This window comes from Piliocolobus tephrosceles, chromosome 4 (assembly GCF_002776525.5).
Source record: "Piliocolobus tephrosceles isolate RC106 chromosome 4, ASM277652v3, whole genome shotgun sequence".
Lineage (NCBI taxonomy): Eukaryota > Metazoa > Chordata > Mammalia > Primates > Cercopithecidae > Piliocolobus > Piliocolobus tephrosceles.
Window position 1 is genome coordinate 45,761,930 of NC_045437.1, and position 18,539 is coordinate 45,780,468.

An 18,539-nucleotide genomic window follows, 5' to 3' on the forward strand; every position below is an offset into this window, starting at 1 on the left:
AGATCTTTCTGTTATTAATTTTTATTTTAATTCCATTATGGTCAGGCAACATCCCATAATCCATTTGGGTGGTTCCCTTCCTGGTCTTAGGTGGTTTCCTCACATGCATGTGGTGATCAGTACTTGGCTGAAGTTCAAGGAGGGCCCTCTGCAGATCTCTGGATTGCTGGCCATGCACAGCAGTCTCTTCTGTGGTACTCTGGCCTGCAAGATTTAGCGGTGTTGTTCTCAGTGGCTTGGCTCTGTCATCTCAACTCAGTCTGCTGGCCTCTGCCTGGATTGCGCCTCCTCCTCCACAGCCTGAAAACTCTTTCAAGGCGGTAATCCAGGGCAATCATAGGGCTCACCTTCCCCACCCCCACATCCCAACCCTTTTGTATCTCTATTCTTCTTGTCTGATGTCCCAGTGTCTTAAAAAATCCGTCATTTCATATATTCTGTCATCTTTTATGTTCACTTCAAGCAGAAGGATAAATCTAGTCTCACTTTGGCCAGAAAAGAAGTCCCTGAGTAGGCTAGCATCTTAATCCTTCTCTTGAAAATTTCCCTCATGCTTAGGGCCTAATAATCCCAAAATGGCTGCTCTACCACTAAGCATTATATTTACATTTAATGCAGATTTAATGCTAATCATGCTTGTACATGTCATTATAAATGCAAAATATTTTCCAAAATGTTACCCAACAAACTTACTTATGTAGCTCATTGGCCACAAGGAGGTTACTTGGCCATCCTTATCTGCAAGGAAGTCTGGGAAAACAGGAAACAGTGTTTTCATGATTGGTTTCTGTGTAAGTGTGATTTAACACTGACATATTGCCATCCCAAAAGAACTAGAGAAGGAGGGGATGGGGGATACAGGATACTAGAGCTCTGTATCCAAGGCAACCAATCGGGTCCTCTTCAGAAAGTAAGACCAGCTTATCTCTCCCGTTGGGTCTTTTTGCCCTGGGTACAGTCCACCCAGGTTTTTCTGACAATTGGCTGCTTTCCAACCTTTCTATATTTGATAAGGGTTTCTGTGTCTTAAGGGCTAGGGATAACATTCTAACACCCTTTAGAAGTTATTTCTCACCTTCAGGGAGATCTTTGAAGCTCTAAAATATCAGGCCAAAAAGAAATCACCAATTAAACTTCTCATGTTTAAGCCTCTGTATTTCAATTTTCTGTTATTTGCTTTTAACTAAAGTTGAAAGAGCAGGCCGGGCGTGGTGGCTCACGCCTGTAATCCCAGCACTTTGGGAGGCCGAGGTGGGTGGATCATGAGGTCAGGAGATCGAGACCATCCTGGCTAACACGGTGAAACCTCGTCTCTACTAAAAATACAAAAAAATTAGCCGGGTGTGGTGGCAGGCACCTGTAGTCCCAGCTACTCAGGAGGCTGAGGCAGGAGAATGGTGTAAACCTGGGAGGCGGAACTTGCAGTGAGCCGAGATTGTGCCACTGCACTCCAGCCTGGGCGACAGAGCAAGACTCCGTCTCAAAAAAATAAAATAAAATAAAATAAAATAATAAAATCAAAGAAAGTTAAAAGAGCAAGTGGACATAGAATCCAAGTGAATTCTACTCCACTAACTTTAAAGGTCAACTCAGTAGAGCACTTCTAAGGGTCCATTGCTTTATTTATTCTGCCTGGTTCACTCAGAGGTGATTGGAGAAAATAAAGATCCAGTTGTTTCTAGCATTCTTCCTAGCAGCTATGGCCGAGAAGTGTGAAGTTTCATGTAGATTGATGGAGCAGTTCAAAAACTGCAAGCCTAACTTCTAGATGCAAGGAGGCATTTTCTTTGGGCAGGGAAGGATCATTCTGTGCAAATGGTTGAAGTTTAAGTTTGGGTCACTGGCAGAGTCTCTAGGCACTTAGGTGTTAACTTTACAGTAGAGGAAAAAGCAGTTATTTTTACACCAACATTTTAAGTCCTAAGATTAACTTTAGAGGTGTCAGGAAAAGGGGAAAGTAGTTCTTATCTTCACCTAGTAAAGACAAACGACCTGCTTTTTAATTTAGTCATGTAAAAATACATTATGTGAAGACAATCAAATATTCTCTCTTCACTGGACTGAGACTAATTCTCCATGAGACTTTATTTGTTTCATGAAACAATTGGATAAATTCTCAGAAGAATGAACTGCTCAGGCAAATGTGGCTTGAGAAAGCTTCCTGAGTCTGCACCCAAACCTCTCCTAAGGTTTAGGTGATTAGAAAGTCTAAAGGTGGGTTGGCTGTGGAAGAGTATTAGAGGAGAGAGGACTAGCTTGTAAGATAGTGTCTGGCTGGAAGAGAGGTAGGATGAGATCCAAGAAGAATTGACAGGCACTCCATTGGGCATTTCTTATATTAGTAAGAATGGGCTAAGTCATGCTGCAGTAACAAACAAGCCCCAAATCTCAAAGGTTTGACACAATAAGTTTATTTCCATCTCATGCAATGTCTTTTGTGGGTCAAGGCAACTCTCTAGGGCAGTTGTCCTCTGTGTGGTAACCGAGTTATCCACGCTGCTTCAATCTTTTGGGTCTTCCATCTCAGCATACAGTCTTCTCTGTGGTTGCCTAAGATGGGGAAGAAAGAGTTGGGAGAATCACACTGTCTCACCTAGAAATGATGTGTGTCATTACACTGGCCATGATAACTAGTTACATGGCCCTATCCAACTACAAAGAAACTGAGAAGTACAGTCTTCCATATGCCTAGGATAGAAGGAACAGATATTGGTAAATATAGTGATATTGAACATACTGCTTTAATTCACAAGTCTTGTCTTAAAGATGAATTTATAACAAGTTGTCCCTGAGTTCAGAATGTCTTTCCAGAAGGGGTTCAGGGGCATCTTGTGGTTAAAAGAGGTGTGAAAGGGACTTATTTTTAAGTTTCATTTGCATATCAAGAAATAAGTCTTTCTTTAGATTGAATGTTTATTTCAGTCAGCTTTGGGGGATGCTAATGGAGGCTATGTAGAAGTGAGCAAAATCCTCCAATCCCACCTCCCTCCCCTTCCCTGCCTTGGCACTTACAGTGTCAGAGTTTCTTTATAAGTCCTGTAAGTGTGATACAGTGAGCAGTTGCACATTTGGTACCAGCCAAAACCCAAATGGGCAGGCCACCAATGGGCTACTGGTGGCAGGGAGGCCTGGGAAGCAGTGGCAGGCTCCCCACAACACGGTACCTCAGTCTGTGTTGATATCTTGTTCCAAACTGTTTCCTGTAAACATCAGCAACTTTCACACCTTGCATCACAGTAACATGTCTTCTGAGAAAAAGCAAGCAGAAAAGCAAAATCAGTAAGATTATTGCTGCAACTCTTGGAGCTTATCTCCTATTATGATTAAGACTGTGCATTTGTGTCTGAAAGAACAAGAAAGTGAATAATAAGTATGCATGCAGTTTTATCAGTGGGAATATGCCTGCTAAGCATTTACCTCATTAAATGAGCTGGGAGGAGGGCAGACAGGAAGACATGCAGTCAAATAATTCACATCCCTTTGACACTAGAAGGCTCTGATCAGTCTAGGGAATCAGAAATCATACTGTATAAGGGTCAGAGATTGTGAGAGTTTTATCATCTAAAACAGTCACATTGGCCCTTCAGGTGGCATAGACAGCCGTTTTCCAATCTGCCAAATATGGTAACCCGATGCAGGCATCGTGCTTTGTGTCATCTCAAGGCTCAGTCTGTGTGGCACGCCAAACTGTAGTATTTTATGAGTCTGCCTAATTGAAACTAACAGCAAATACATTTGTCTTTAGTGGTCCCGATGGTAGTCCCCAGATGTGCAGAGCGTTCCTCCCGCTCTCTGCTGACTCACTCGGGACACCTCTGGTTATGATGCCCAGTCTTGAGAATTCCTCTGTAAATCATCCTGTATTCATTTTATTCTCTTAGCTGATTCTCTGATACTCTGAAAACTATTGTGGTTAGTAGATAATAATTAACAACTTTCTGTCTTATCAATTAATTAATTATTCAAATCAATTCATTATAATTCTTCAAATGTGTCAATCCAGCCATTTATCTATGTTTTCCCCTCTATTCAACAAATATTTTGTAAACAAAATATGTAAAGTATGCTGTTGGTGACATGGAGGATTTGGGGGGAAAGGGAGTGGTCAAACAGAGCTAGTAAAAGTACCTAAGCTTCTGGGCAGGACACCAACAGCAACCACTTCAGCAGGCGACATTTAAGCAGAAATTGGAATGACAGGAAAAAGCTGGTCACATCAAATACAGAGGAAGAGTGAGCTTGGCAAGTCTAGGGCCTAGAAGAAGGTCAATAGGCCTGCACTGTAGGGGGTGAAACTCTAGAGAGAGTGGAGTCAGAGACCAATCACACAGAACTTTGTCAGCCCTGAAAGGCTTTCAAACGACATTGGTGGTTTTAAATCGGGGCACATGATTGAATTATGGATTTTTCTGATGTGAGCCCATCTCTGGCCTAAAGTTGCCTTCCATTTATAGTGTGATACTAGTGTTAAACAAAAATTATGGGAGGCCATTTTTTAGGCTGAGCTCTAGCACTAAGACCCAACAGACCAGTCCAAACCAAAATGAAGTCACTCATGCTAAATGCCCTGTAATCAAACTGAAACCTGAAGGAAATAGATACATCCCCACGGCCCTATTTTTGCTGAAAACAGGAGAGATTCCAGTCTACCTGAGTTGCATAATAAGGAAGTCCCCTCTGTTTAACCCTTACCAAAAAAGTAATCGGAAGTTGACCAATCACCTTTTTTTCTTGTTCTGTTTTCTTGTCCCCACCTTGCAAAACCCACCAATTTGCCATTGCCCAGGGTGGGGGTGGCAGTGGGAATGGAGGACTCTGATTCCATTCTTGTAGAATGAAAGCCGCCCCATTCATGAATTACAAACAAAAGCCAAATTCAATCTATAACTAAATTTGTTGGAATTTTGTCTGACATTAGTTTTTCCACTTAAGATCATAATATAAAGTGTCCTTTTAAAGTAAATACATTTAAGGAAACAGAGCAAGGCCTTATAAAAATATTAAGTAAATAATACAGAGATAGCTGAACCGTAAAGGTAGAAACACTGCCCTCAGGCAGAACAAAGTGAAAGAATCTTTTGGGGTCCCGAACTGCTTAGGAGATCGTATGCCTAGCGCTTTGCAAGGATTTGAGAAGCCAACAAGCTAGAGAAGAAGGCAGATGGTGTTCTGAAAGATCCAAGGTGTCTACATAAAGTTAACACAGAATATTCCTTATGCCCTGGGTCACCTGACTGATGGCCAGGAAGCATCAAGTCTTCCTGTATCTTACACACACACCATTCAGAATGCTGGTTGTCTCTTTGTAACTCTATACTTTAATTTACCTTTAAGTTGCTCTTCATAATTATTTTAAACAGATTTCCCCAGAACAAAATATTAGGGGATAGGGAGAAGGGGATGCACAGTGTAATTTCTTCTCGGCCTTATGCCCTGTTAAGAATGGCCTCAAGATTACAGAAACATAACTCTGACAATTTAATATCCACTGACACACAGAAATACAATGCCAAGAATTACATTTGTTTAAATGCCAAGTTTTCCTTAAGATTTATTTTTAAAATCTACATTTCTGAAAATATCTGCACTTCTGAAATCAGATTCAGTCTCACAACATATGTTAAAGAAGAAAAAAATCTTACCAGGATATACAGAAACCTGATTTTTTAAAATGTGCTTGAAATTATGATATAAATTTAAAAGAAGTAAGAATCTCAATCTCATTGTTAAAATGAGTCATAGCATTTGGTATTTCTATCATGCATGTGCTAATAATGCTTTTCTGACTTGACACCAATCTTACAAGTATACAGGTAAGGACACAGATGTCAATACATTAGTACCAAGGTAGCGAATTATTTGCTGCTATAACAAAATACCTTAAACTGGGTAACTTATAAACTATAGAAATTTATTTCTCACAGTTCTAGAGGCTGGGAAGTCCAAGATCAAGGCACCAGCAGATTCAGTGTCTGGTGAGGGCTTCTCTGTGCTTCACGGGTGCCACCCTGCTGCTGTGTCTTCATATGGCAGAAGGAGAAAAAAGGGTCAAACTCCCTCCAGCCCTTTCATAAGGACACTAATGTCATTCATGAGGCAAGAGCACCCATGACCTAATTACCTGCCAAAGGCCCCTCATTTAATACCAGCATTTTGTGGTTAGGTTTCAGTATGTGAATTTTCGAGGGACAGAGACATTGAAACCATAACAACAGCCAATCAGACTTGCAGGTTTCCTTTGGAGATTATTTTTTTTACAGGACATGCCAAACCTTTCTAAAGTCCTTAGAGTCTTACAAGATTCCTTTATTCAAATCTTGCCTTCAAGGTCCAATTACAATTATACACCTTCATACAAGTCTTCATGTTGCACAGAACAACAAGAATAAGGGTTCTTGCAAGGTTTTACATTCTAATTCCTTATCAATACTGATTCTGTTAACTGATCTATGACATAGATGATCCTCTCCCACTGAAGCTTCAGGGGAGAGAGACACCTTCATCTTTTTATGAGCCTCTTTTTGTTCATTATGAGATCTTGCATTTTAAAAGCCATGTCCCAGAATTTCATCAGTTGGCTTTCAAAACAAGAGTCAGGTCTGTAGAGCCCAATTGTATTTTCTCCAAAATATTTTATTGTCTCTAAAAATAGGGACAGGGATAAAAAGAATTTTACTGAATACAATTAAATAGAAGTATAGAGCATTAACCATTCATAGTACTGGTAGCACAGGTGCAAAAGACCCCAGAAGCACAAGAACTGGTTAAGCAAATCAGGGAGCTGGTGTGCTGTGGAACAAAAAGTGATTCAAAGGAATATTTAGACTGAATGTGAATAGATTTAAACTCAAACCTTGTTTATAGTACAAAAGAAAAAAAATTTGAATTTGTGTGTTTGTGTGCATATACTATTGACATTTACTAAGACAAAAAGGTTCATTTAATATAGTTTTCTTTTTTCTCAAAAAGTTATTATGAAACCAATAATGTATCTCAATTGAGGGAATCTCAGAACTAAAGGAATGTGGCACTTCTGTTGTCAAGGAACTATGTGTTAACATGCTGGTCCTGGCTCTGAAAATGTGTTGCCAGCTCTCAAGTTAGACAAGGGAAAATAAATCAATGTGGCCTGATGAAATGGCAGAACAAAGAAATAGTTACCATAAACACTAAATCAACTCATTGACTTTATTAGAATTGTCTCAGGGCAAGGCATTGACTTTCTGATAAATTTTTATTAAAAGACTATTCCTCAAGTAAAATAGTGCACTGTAGAATCTTTGAGTCTAAAAGAGCTGAGGATGATTCTAATTCAGGTATCCCCTCTATATAAAGCTCCTGAGGATTGTGATAAAATCTACAGAGACACTAGTTGTTTATAAGTTTCTTAATAGAATATGTAGGGCAGGTTGCATTTCAGTTCAGAAAAAAATAACTAAGGTCCAAGCCCTCTAGATGGGTTTTGATTAGGTTGACTGAATCACAAAGATCTAAAATAAAAGCAGTTTAAAGAAGGCAAATATTTATTCCCATATTGTTCTGGCAGTTTGGTTCCATTGAAGCCCTCAGACACTCAAATGAAGCCCTCAGACATTCAAATTCCTTCCAACCCAGAGTTTCACCATCTTCTGGGTATAGTCCTTTTCCTTATGGAAAAAAAAAAAAAAAAAGAAAGAAAGAAAGAAAGAAAGAAAGAAAGAAAGAAAGAAAGAAAGAAGGAAGGAAGGAAGGAAGGAAGGAAGGAAGGAAGGAAGGAAGGAAGGAAGGAAGGAAGGAAGGAAGGAAGAAAGAAAGAAAGAAAGAAAGAAAGAAAGAAAGAAAGAAAGAAAGAAAGAAAGAAAGAAAGAAAGAAAATGATAGTTAGAGCTCCAGCTGTCATATCTGCATTCCAGGTGGTAGGGCATAAGACAGGCAAAGAAGAAATGAGCAAAGTGCACATCGTAGTAGCTATTGCTTAAAGAGCCTTCTCAGAAGCTGTAAAGATATTTCAAGATAAATATATTGACCGGGATTTAGTCACATGGTTATGCCGAGTTGCAAGGGACCATGCAATACTTTCATTCTGGGGGACTACAGTCCAGCTAAAAGTTGGAACTCTGTTAACATGGAAGAAGAGAAGGCTGGATAGTGAAGGGAAAACCGCATTATCTGCAAACTTCTTAGCTACCTCTATTAAAACCGGTGGTTGTTTGATAATTTTAAAAGTCAGTTAAAGCAGGGAATCACAAAAAAATACATCACATATTAATGATATTTACCTTAAATATTGCTTTCAACTTCTAACATATCAGACTACATTCATTCATCACTTTCTCTGAGTATGAGGCTGCTATTTGGAGTCTTGCATTCTCTAAGTGGACATCATTTTAACTTCCTTAAAGAGAAGCAGGAACTTAGAGAATCTTAAACGCTCTAAGGAGTAAAGTATTTCTACAATCCCCCAAATCTATAGTTGTTTCTTCTACACCTAATTCTATGGGATCTTTTTAATTATTTTGACATGGGTTTTTTGTTGTGGTTGAATTTGTTTTTGTTCTTCTTAAACAATTGACTTAGCCTCCATAAAAACAGCTCCCTTTCACACTCCCATTTTTCCCAATTAAGTGATATTTCTAAGGTGGATGTTAAAATGGAACGTTTCCATCATCTCAATTTTTTCTTTTTTTTTTTTGAGATAGAGTCTCACGCTCTCATCCAGGCTGGAGTGCAGGGACACAATCTCTGCTCACTGCAACCACCACCTCCCGGGTTTAAGCAATTCTCCTGCCTCAGCCTCCTGAGTAGCTGGGATTACAGGTGCCCACCACCATGCCCAGCTAATTTTTATATTTTCAGTAGAGATGGGGTTTCGCCATGTTGGCCAGGTTTGTCTCGAACTCTTGACCTCAGGTGATCCACCCGCCTTGGCCTCCCAAAGTGCTGGGATTACAGGCGTGAGTCACGGTGTCCAGCCTCCATTATCTCAATGCTGACTGACACCCACAAACTAAGCACAAAGTTTACTAAGCACCCACACATTCTAAAGAGAGGACCCAGATTATCATTATAGAACTTGCTAAGGAATATGACCAAAAATTTCCAACGCTGTTTATCTTGCCACCAATTCCCAGGCCACATAAGAGACAGGAAAGAGCAATGAAAAAGGCTGATAAAAGCAATTTCTTTGAAGTTGGGGTCAGGGAGATCTTTACATGAATTGCCAGAAGAGCATAATGTGGATCCTTAGAGTTGAAGGTCACCAGGACTAGAAGCTGGATTGTACCTAGAAAGGTTTAAAGGTAAGAAGCTTCCTCTGGCTGCAGAGGAGGAGAGAGTAGCACAGTAAGAACACCATTGTGCTTCCAGCAACGTTGGGCAAGGATGTGTATTTCCCACAGGCCAGTGTGGACCCTGAAAACAGCTGGACTTGATCATTTTGAAAGGGCTCTGTCCAAGAGATCTGCATGCCAGGGCAATGTACTCATCAGAAGTTAAGAGCTCAGGGGATGGCCTGACATGGTGGCTCACGCCTGTAATCCCAGCACTTTGGGAGGCCGAGGCCAGTGGATCGCATGAGGTCAGTAGCTTGAGACCAGCCTGACCAACATGTTGAAACCTCATCTCTACTAAAAATACAAAGTTAGCGGGGTATGGTGGCACATGCCTGTAATCCCAGCTACTGGGGAGGCTGAGGCAGAAGAATCTCTTGAACTCGGGAGGCGGAGGTTGCAGTGAGCTGAGATCGCATCACTGCACTCCAGCCTGGGCAACAAGAGTGAGACTCTATCTCAAAAAAAAAAAGCGCTGAGGGGAGAGGACAGTTATAACAGCCAACCAGAGGGGCATTTCCTGCACGGAGTAATGGTGAAGGGGAAAATCCACGTAGTGTTAGCGATGGTGGGTGGATTCTGAAGGACCTACAAAAGTGCCCCACGAGAGAAAGAGCAAACTTCAGGGCATGTGCCACTCAAGGGCACTGGTGCCACATTAAAAGTCACTGGTCACATATGTTCCTTTCTTTCATCCCTGAATATCTGGACACAGCAGTGCCTGAGGGAGGAGGCATTAAGAGTAAGATGAAGGGATAAAGGGATAACAAACAGCCAACCAGGCCCCCAGTGGGATTCTGAGCCTGAGTCAGGCCCAACCTGGAGGAGGAGGGGAAGCTTTGATATTACACTGGACAGCACCTTTTAACAACTAAAAGTGAGGCCATTTATTAAGATCTGAAATTGAATGGAAATGCTATGGGATCTGCTGGAGAGATCACCCAATGGCAGGATGGAAAATTCAATGCAGCACATTTGAGAAAGAATAAAGTTGATTTTTTTTAGAGTTTACATACCTCCAACTTCTTAATATATTAGGTACATATTTAATGAAATTACGTAATTTTAAGACTTGGTACAACAGGCACAAACAGGTTTGGAAACAGGCATAACTGACTCCTGGTAAGTGTACAATTAAATAAATGGGAAAAGAGCAGCTCATGTGTTGTAGAGAGAGGCAAGGACATTCATCAACCTGGTTAACAGAGAGGAGAGATAGCATCTAGTGAGTACCTTAAATAGAGGCCTGTGAATATTACCATTTCCTTCTTTGAACACCTATCTTTATAAGAGTAAAACCCACTTAGGGGTGATACATGAAATATACTTTAAAAAGGACTTAAGAGATCATTTCAAGTATTAGAGTTGGGTAATAACTGAATAACTCTCATTTATCCTCTTCTTTTTTATGGTTGAAATTCCCCCTGTAACCAAAAGCGGGTCCAGTTGATTGCTGCTTACAGAGTCCAATTAATAAGAATTGAGGTCTGCTAGAAAGTGCCTTTATTCCAGAGTTTAGCTGAGGGGAAGAGTTTCAGGCTCCTGCCTCAAGGGTGTGCTTCCACTTTCAGGGCAGAAAGCAGAGGCTTTAAAGGAGAACCTGGCATGGATGGCACAGAGGGGAGGAGACAAGGAAGTGACTTGTTGGATGTCTTATCTAATAGGTAGTCTGTCTGGCACCATCGCAGGCAGAGCTAGGTAGCAGACTGACCACAGTCCCTGGCAATCTGGTTGGGAAAGTCCCCTGGGAGCAGAATTTATGTTGTAAATTAGCTGTTGCCTTGAGGCTATCTTCTGGTGGGGGAGAATCCTGAAGGGTGCCTGGTTTGGTTCAACATTTGGTTCTTAGAATTTCTAAACTAACATATAGTTAGGTAAGCTCGCAAGGAGTGTCTGGTGGAGAGAAGGTAAAGCTAATAGTTGCATTCCTAAAGAGCTAAGTAAGAGGTGAACACACAGGGAAAAAGAGAAAAGATAAAAGATAAATTTTTAGGAAAATGGGGTACATAATAAGATTTTTTAAAAAAAGTTATCTATTGCAATCATTATTAATGCCTCTTGGGTCACTAACTCCTTTTAAGAATTTGATATCAGCTCTAGGCCCTCTCCATAGAAAATTTTAGATAGGCCTACTCATGAAAATCTTGCATACGGCTTCAGGGAATTCATGAAATTCTTGAAGGTCATCCCGAGATCCCACAAGAATCCATTTTCTAGTCCATCCACTTTAGTTCCCAATGAGAAAACTAAGTTCCTGGAGGTGAGATGATTTGTCAAAGGTGATGGGAGGAGTCAGTGGCCCCAGAGCTGCTGTCTGCCTCTGTCATTCACATTTTTTTTTTTTTTTTATTATACTTTAAGTTCTAGGGTACATGTGCATAACGTGCAGGTTACATATGTATACATGTGCCATGTTGGTGTGCTGCACCCATCAACTCGTCAGCACCCATCAATTCATCATTTATATCAGGTATAACTCCCCAATGCAATCCCTCCCCCCTCCCCCCTCCCCATGATAGGCCCCAGTGTGTGATGTTCCCCTTCCCGAGTCCAAGTGAGCTCATTGTTCAGTTCCCACCTATGAGTGAGAACATGCGGTGTTTGGTTTTCTCTTCTTGTGATAATTTGCTAAGAATGATGGTTTCCAGCTGCATCCATGTCTCTACAAAGGACGCAAACTCATCCTTTTTTATGGCTGCATAGTATTCCATGGTGTATATGTGCCACATTTTCTTAATCCAGTCTGTCACTGATGGACATTTGGGTTGATTCCAAGTCTTTGCTATTGTGAATAGTGCCGCAATAAACATACGTGTGCATGTGTCTTTGTAGTAGCATAATTTATAATCCTTTGGGTATATACCCAGTAGTGGGATGGCTGGGTCATATGGTACATCTAGTTCTAGATCCTTGAGGAATCGCCATACTGTTTTCCATAATGGTTGAACTAGTTTACAATCCCACCAACAGTGTAAAAGTGTTCCTATTTCTCCACATCCTCTCCAACACCTATTGTTTCCTGATTTTTTAATGATTGCCATTCTAACTGGTGTGAGATGGTATCTCATTGTGGTTTTGATTTGCATTTCTCTGATGGCCAGTGATGATGTAGAAAGCTGAAACTGGATCCTTTCCTTACTCCTTATACGAAGATTAATTCAAGATGGATTAGAGACTTAAATGTTAGACCTAATACCATAAAAACCCTAGAAGAAAATCTAGGTAGTACCATTCAGGACATAGGCATGGGCAAGGACTTCATGTCTAAAACACCAAAAGCAACGGCAGCAAAAGCCAAAATTGACAAATGGGATCTCATTAAACTAAAGAGCTTCTGCACAGCAAAAGAAACTACCATCAGAGTGAACAGGCAACCTACAGAATGGGAGAAAATTTTTGCAATCTACTCATCTGACAAAGGGCTCATTTCCAGAATCTACAAAGAACTCAAACAAATATACAAGAAAAAAACAAACAACCCCATCCAAAAGTGGGGAAAGGATATGAACAGTCATTCACATTTATATTATCCTCTTAGAGAGGAGGGGACATCCCAGAATGCAGCACAGTGCCATCAAGGAGGAACCTCTGCAGGGACAATCAAGTGTTTTATCCGTCTGCCCTTCTGGATTTTCTGATTTCTTTAAATGAAGCCTCCATTCACTTAGTAACCCAGATGTGAAGCCCCATTTCCCCCTTCTTCTTCCTCACCTTCCATATCCAGTCACCAATTCCTGTGACTCCCACTCTGTGTGACCTCTCACCTCTGGTCCCTCCTTGCCTTTCCTCCCCATCCTCACAGCTCTGCCTGCACTGTGGCAACTACCTTCTAATTAGCCTCCTCCCGTGTCTCAGGCCTCAACCCATCCATATAGACCCACCAGATTAATCTCTCAAAAGCATGCCTCTCACCCATGCTTCTGTCCTCAAAAACCTCATGATCCATTTCCCAAATGAGGCCACTGAGGCCCAGATCAATGACATATCTCAGCCAAACCTACACAGCTAGGAACCCCCCACTCCTGGAACCCTGGACATTCAGGCCTCTCGTTTAAATTCAATGCCCTCAAAGGGTAGACCCTAGATAGGCAGCATCAGAACCAACAGAGCAGTTTGGCAAAAATGCAATTTCCCAGGCCCCTTGCCAGATGACTCAATCAGAATCTCCAGAGAATCTGTATTTTCAGCAAACTCTGAAGGTAATTCTAAGAATCAAGCTGGGGGATTACTTCTTGATTCACTGATTATCTAATACTGCACATATTAGTAAGATTTGGTTTAGATATTCTTGCTACTTTGGTTTACTTGTATATATCATTTCTCAGAATAAGCAGTCTGCATTGTGGCTGTAAATCCTGAAAACCAAAGTAGCTGGTGTTTCTTTGGCAGGTTGGTGGCATGGACTAGGACTGCATGACAATATTTATTCTTCATCCAATTATACTTTGCAAGAAAATAAAGCTATAACTAATGTTTCAGCACTACCTCTGCAGAGTTGCTGAATCCACAACTGAATCATAAGATTTGTCCCTTACTATAATTCTCCCCATGAATCAGTGCAAACATCCCTGAATCTCTTTCTGCTGAGGTTTTTATATGCCAGAGTCATCTTTCCTTTTCTCCAATTTCAGACCCTTCAAACGAAGGACAAGCTTGCAGCATCCTCCACAGACATCCAGAGACCATGAATTTCAGATCTAAAAAGTTCAGGGTTTCAGAGGAAGCTCAAGCATTCAGAAAAGCTAAGATAAGAAAAATGCACAAGCTAAAGAGAGTGGGTGTAAGTTAAAAGGATGAATGTACACAGGTGGTCTGAGTCTTCTACTTGAGAACAAATGTCTGCAGAGATGTTTGGTACATTGTAGGTTCTCCAGGCAGGCTGGTTGATCCCAGCTGATCTGAACAACCTGCTTCTTCAGATAAACTCTAGATCTCCTAGCCACAGTGAATATCTAGTGAAGATCCCAGCAACTTCCTCACTATATGCCAGACCTTTTGTCCTCAGTCGTGGAAGACAAGGTTCTTGGTAAAATAAGAGGCAGAGGTCTGGAGGAGCCCAGCCTCCCAACAAACAGTTCAGTTAAAATCAGTTCAACAATCAACTACAAGTGGCATGAGAAAATTTTGGGGGGTGATGGAAATGTTCTATGTTTTGATGTGGTTATACACTACACCCATTTGTCAAAATGTATTGAACTGTGCACCTAAAGGGAATGAATTTTTTATGCATATAAGTTATGCCTCAGTAGAACTGACTTAATATATATATTTAAAACAATTTGAATGCTTATAAGATTTAAAAAATACTTAGAAGATATATAGAGAGACTTAAGAGTGAAGTAAAACATAATCAAAAGAGCACATTTTCATTTAAACTATGTGTAGTAACTTCAACACATTTTTATTCATGTAAGTGTGAGAAAAACGTGCTAATCCAGAAAGTGCTAATTATTATACTATTTTGTTTTCTTTCTTGTTTAGTGTCTGTCTTGCTCAGTAAATTTTCAGTTCTATTAGGACAGGGACCATGTTTATGTTTTCACTAAAATAGCTCCCACCACTTGCTACATTTACACACAGAGTTCAATACATATTGGATGGAACCTAATGAAACCGCAGCTTTGGTGGATAAAAATTAAGTATGAGCCATTTCATACAGTCCAGTCTAACATTTGTGGAATAAATAAACTTTCTCAGATAAAAATGAGAGGGGCACAAATAACAAATGTCTGGGCATGACTCCATAAGGTGAATTTGTAAAGGCATAGAAACACATTCCCTCAGTACACTTGTGTATTGGTCCACTGCCAGTATTATAAATCCTGCCTTGGCACATTTGTAACTTGTTTCACCCAGAGTTTTCATAGACTGGAAGAGACCTGCAAGAATTCCTTTCTTGTTTATCGTCACACCAAAGTCTCATATTACTGGAGTTTTAGGAGTTTATCCCAACACAGATTTCATCATCTCTAATAGCAATATAAGTTCATTTTCTATCATTCAATCATGCCTGAAAATTGGAAAGCTGGCCGGCATTCTACACTTTCTATTAAATTTAGAAGGAAGTATTTAACATCTGTCATGAGCCAGGATTGTGGTAGGGACTATCAGGCATGTGAAGATGAATAAGGCATAATATCTGCTCTCCAGGAGCTCACTGTCTAGTAGGAGAGGTAATATTTGACGCAAATTTATCTTTCCAGGAAGAAAGAGGAAGAAGGTGATAAATTCCTGAAATAAGGCTTAAAGTATTACGGGATATCCTTATGGGAGAAGATAATTAGTTACAGACAATAGGAAATCCATACACATTGAAGATTGTGTGTGTGCGTGTGCTTTGGGAGAAAACAGCAAAGGATGCCTTTATAATTTATAGTCCAAGCAGGCCTTTCTTCCCGAAGAAGGCACTGCAAAATCCAAAAACAGTAAGTAGAAAACATTAACACAAAAAGTGAAAACTTCTTTATAATGAAAGGCGTCATCACAAAGTGAAAGGAAAGGTGACAACTTTTTGACCAGCAATTTCACTTCTCAGGAATCTATCCTACAAATACACTATACTGCACAGACAAAAAATGAAATAAGCAAAAACTGATTTGTTTTGTTTATAATGATAAAATAGTTGTAAACAACCCAAGTGCCCAGCATCCACCCAACAGAATACCATGCAGCTGAAAACAGAGTGAAGAAGATCCCTATGGATTGATATGGAGCAATTACCTGGATATCAGTAGTTTATATTAAGTCAATATTAAGTGAAAAAAATATTATCAGAACATTTGTTTCTCTTTTGTGAATTTATTTTTTGTTTGTAGATTTTGTATTCTTAATTTGTAAACATTTAAACAATATGAAAATACCTGATAGAGTAGAAATCACCTGAAACCTTGCCCACTCCAAGATAAACACCTTTATGCATCAATTTTATACATATATATGAAAAAATAGATATAAATACAAGAATGGGATGATGTTATGAGTACCAAAAACAGAAAATTTCTATTGGACATGGTAAGTGTAATTCCACTTATTGGATAAGTGAATACACAGGGTATTATGGGAGTGAAGAACTGGGTTGAGGGTGGGTCAAGAAGCACTTTCTTAGAGGAGTTCCTGAAACATTCTAGATCTTTTTCTAGATCTTTTTCCTATCCCTCTTTTTTGGTTAGATTTGCAGCATTTCTTAAAATTTTTTCATTTTTGTGGGTACATAGTAGGTGTATCTATTTATGGGGTACATGAGATATTTTAATACAGATATACAATCATAATAATCACATCAGGGTAAATGGGGTATCCATCTCCTCAAGCATTTATCCTTTCTTTTTGGTACAAACACTCCAATTACACTCTTTTATCTATTTTTAAATTTAAAATAAATTATTGTTGACTGTGGTCACCCTATGATGCTATCAAATACTAGATTGTATTTATTCTATCTAATTGTGTATTTGTCCCCTTTAACCATCCCCATTCCCCACCATCCCACTGTTCTTCCCAGCTTCTGGTAACCATCATTCTATTCTCTATCTTCATGAGCTCAATTATTTTAAATTTTAGTACCCACGAATAAGTGAGAACATACGATGTTTGTCTTTCTGTGCCTAGCTAATTTCAGTTAATATAATGACCTCCAGTGCCATCCATACTGTTGCAAATGACAGACTCTCATTCTTTTTTATGGCAATACTCTATTGTGTATATGTACCACATTTTCTTTATCCATTCAATATCTCTTGAATGGATACTTAGGTTTCTTCCAGATTTTTTATCATGTGCTACATTTTATATTTTGAAAAATAAAGGGGAGAAGGACTATACAGGCATTTTTGCTTATATCTACACAATGAAGCACAGAAAAATGGTTTCATGTAAGGGAGAGGGAGGGACAGGTGGAGGGACAGAGGTGGAAATGCAACTTCTGTGTGTTTACCTTTCTGTGTAGGTTTGACTTTTGAATCTTGTAAAATGTATTATCTACCCTTACATTTTAATAAAATAAAAAAGATAACACTCTAGAGAAACTACATAGAGGATTAATAGCCATATAAATAAAAAGCCTACACAAATCAGTAAGAAATTTCTATCTAATAGAAAGATGGCAAAGGACATAGATAATTTATAGAAGAAAAACAAATGTGCAATAAACATAATGATCTCATTCTCAGCAAAAACCAAAGAAATTCTAATTAAAACAGTAAGATATTTTTACGTAACTGATTATCTTAAATTTAAAAGATAATATCAGTGAAGAGTAAGAGGGCAAGGAAACAGGAACCTTCCTATAAAATGGTTGGTCTGAATATAAACTGGTAGAACCTTACAGGAATACTTGAAAAATTCCAAATCTAGGAATTTATGCTAAATACTCACAATGAATACCAAGAAAATATACTGCAATGATGTTAATTGCTGTAGTAGCTGTAGTAGCAGAAAAATAGAAACAAATGTCCATTATATTATGATATAGACATATAATGAAGCACTAGGCAGTCATTATAATAAGAATCAAGTCGCAGGCTGAGCGCAGTGGCTCACGCCTGTAATTCCAGCACTTTGGGAAGCCGAGGCAGGCAAATCACCTGAGGTCAGGATTCAAAACCAGCCTGACCAACATGGAGAAACACCGTCTCTACTAAAAATACAAAATTAGCCTGGCGTGGGGGCACATGCCCGTAATCCCAGCTACTCGGGAGGCTGAGGCAGGAGAACTGCTTGAACCCAGGAGGCAGAGGTTGCAAATGAGCCGAGATCATGCCATTGCACTCCAGCCTGGGCAACAAGAACGAAACTCCATCTCAAAACAAACAAACAAACAAACAAACAAACAAACAGAATATCAAGTTGTTCTATATGTACTGATTTAGGAGTATATTTAAGATGTATTATCAAGTGTATAAAGCAAATTGCAGTAAATTATGATCATATTTTTGTAAACTGAAAGATTAAAAATTTTATTATGGGCCAGGAGTGGTGGCTCACACCTATAATTCCAGCACTTTGAGAGACTGAAGCGGGAGGATCACTTGATTCTGTAGTCCCAGCTACTTGGGAAGCTGAGGTGGGAGAATCACTTGAACCCAGGAGCTCAAGGCTGCAGTAAACTGATTACACCAGTGTACTCAAGCTGAGTGACAGAGTGAGACCCTGTCTCAAAAACAACAAAATGTTCTTTTATTTATAGATAGATAGATAGATAGATAGATAGATAGATAGATAGATAGATAGATA